General features: G+C 37.2%; 1 non-coding gene across 1 annotated transcript; it reads left to right on the top strand.

The window, feature by feature from the left end:
* The first annotated feature begins 1668 nt into the window (after nt 1–1668).
* LOC116136074 lies at nt 1669–1775 on the top strand. The gene has a single exon (XR_004128978.1). It is a non-coding gene; the product is annotated as a small nucleolar RNA R71 (small nucleolar RNA).
* Nucleotides 1776–2821: the final 1046 nt, after the last annotated feature.

A 2821-nucleotide genomic window follows, 5' to 3' on the forward strand; every position in this document is an offset into this window, starting at 1 on the left:
CCATTTTATCCTTTAATCCACCAAACACATAAGGCTTCAATTGTTGTTCATCTACCCTCTCAAATTCAGCGTCCATAATCCTAGAGTTGACTAAAGAATTTTCTAGGGGTGAGATAGGGTAGTTTTCTTCTAAGGTTTCTGCTACTTTGTCATCAAGGATGCTAATCTCAAAGCAAGTATCCAACTCAGATAGACATTTCATTGTTTTAAAAACATTGAACTCCACTTGTTCGTCTTCCACCCTTAAGATTAGTTTACCTTGGTGTACATCTATTAAAGTCCTACTAGTAGCTAGAAAAGGCCTTCCTAATATTAAAGGTATGTTCCAATCTTCTTCCATATCAAGAACTACAAAATCTACCAGAAAGATAAATTTGTCTACCTTTATTAGGACATCCTCCACCACTCCCTTAGGATATGTTATGGATCTATCTGCCAATTAAAGATGAATCGTGGTTGGCTTCATCTCTCCTAAACCAAGTTTCCTGAAAATAGAAAATGGCATCAAGTTAATGCTACCTCCTAAATTACATAAAGCTTTATCAAAATAAAAACTACCAATTGTGCAAGGAATATTAAAACTCGCTGGATCTCTGAGCTTTTGTGGTAATTTCTTCAATAATAATGCGCTACACTCTTCCGTGAGCATCACCATCTCATGTTCTTCAAATCTCCTATTTTTGGTGATAATCTCCTTCAGAAACTTCGCATACTTCGGCAACATGTCTACAAAAGGAATGTTAATATGTAAAGTTCCAAACATGTCCATAAACTTACCAAATTGCTTATCCAATCTCTGTTTTTGCACTCTTTGAGGATACGGGAGGGTCGTGTCATCGTCTACCACAACATGGTCACTTCTATCCATTTTTTCTACTTCGAGTTGTTGCCTTTTTTTCTTCTTTCTTGCTTGATTCCTTGAACTCCTTATCACTTCTCAACATGATAGCATTGAGTTGCTCCTTTGGACTTTCCTCAATATCACTTGGTAATGTTCCTTGAACTCTTCCTGCTAATATGTTGTGAATTTGCCCAATTTGAGTCTCAAGGTTCCTAATAGATGCTGATTGATTTTGAACCAAGACGTCAGTCTTGTCAAACCTCTTGCTTGTCTCTTCAATGAACTTGGTCAACACATTCTCTAAATTAGATTTTGGCTCTTGATTCTGAAAAATAGGAGGTTGTTTATGCTCGTTGTTGTTGCTCCACGAGAAGTTCTGGTGTTTCCTCCATGCTGGATTGTATGTGTTGGAATATGGATTCCCTTGCCCCCTTTGGAAATTATTCACGTAATTGGCTTGTTCAGGCTAAGCAAATGGGTTCCTTTCTTGACAATCCATGGATCGATGATTTCCTACACAAAGGTCACATGTTAGAGAAGAAAATTCAATTGCATTTATTTTTAACACATTACCTAATTGCTTCTGGATGTTTGAAAGTTGAGCAGCCAACGCAGTGTAACCGTCAACTTCGTGCACTCCTGCTGATCACCTTGTTGGAGTTCTCTCTGAAGTCCTCATGTAATTATTGTTTGCCATCACTTCAATTAGATTGTATGCTTCCTCTGGTATTTTATTGTTCAAGGCTCCTCTACTTGCAGTATCAATCATAGCTTGAATAGTTGGTAGCAACCCTTGGTAGAACGTTTGCACTTGCGACCAGATTGGTAAACCATGGTGAGGGCACCTCTATAAGAGATCTTTATACCTTTCCCATGCTTCATACAATGACTCCAAGTCTTGTTGGTAAAAATTGGTAATCTCACTTCTCAGCTTGGCAGACTTGGTAGGTGGAAAGTATTTAGTGAGGAACGCTTGAGTTAACTCGTTCCATGTTGTGATGCTCCCAGATGACAAAGAAATCAACCAAGCCTTAGCTTTATCCCGAAGAGAGAATGGGAAAAGCCTTAGCCTAATTGCATTATCGGAGACTCCATTATGCCTGAATGTGTCGCACAACTCTAGAAAATTAGCGATATGCAAGTTAGGATCATCATTAGCCAACCCAGCGAATTGGACCATCTACTGAATCATTTGAATAATTGCTGGCTTTATCTCGAAGGTATTTGCTTGAATTGGTGGTCTCCTGATGCTAGAATAGCACACTTCGACAGTAGGACTAGAGTAGTCCTTTAATGCTCTTTGAGCAACTTCAACTCTTGTATCAACCATTGAACTAACTCCTCTGTATAGTCCAACACTAAAAATATAGAACTAAAAATTAAAGCACTAAAAACCAAAATAATTAAAAAAAATATAATATAAACCAAATTAGCAACTAAATAGCTTGTATTGATATTGATAATATAAAAGCAATTCCCTGGCAACGGCGCCAAAAACTTGTCGATTTTCTCAAGTGTACGAAATCGTGCAAGTAATAAAGTGTATAAAATACGGATATCGAACCCAAGGGAATTACTATTATCAATTACCAATTAAACTATCCTATTACTATTTGATCAATCCAAATTTTATAAAGGAAAACCTAAATTAAATAAACAATTGAATTTAAAAAGAAAACTGAAAAAAGAGCAATTAAAATAAACCTTTGGATAAAAACAAGATGAGAAGACCTAGGGCATAGGCTTCACACCAACTCTTATTCATATATATCAATCTCTTATGCTAATTTTATTACGCCTCTGGGATCACAACCCCAACCAGCTTCTTGCTAGTCCCTGGCAAGCTAAGCGATGAACAAGTCCTTTAGCTTGAAAACACAAACAAATAAAGTCTATATCTAAACTATCCTAAATCACTTCCGTAGATTGCCACGGTTGCATTTAGCATATGCAACAAGCCTTAAACCCTAGGCGGCCCTA

The sequence above is a fragment of the Pistacia vera genome, unplaced genomic scaffold (assembly GCF_008641045.1).
Source record: "Pistacia vera cultivar Batoury unplaced genomic scaffold, PisVer_v2 Contig309, whole genome shotgun sequence".
Lineage (NCBI taxonomy): Eukaryota > Viridiplantae > Streptophyta > Magnoliopsida > Sapindales > Anacardiaceae > Pistacia > Pistacia vera.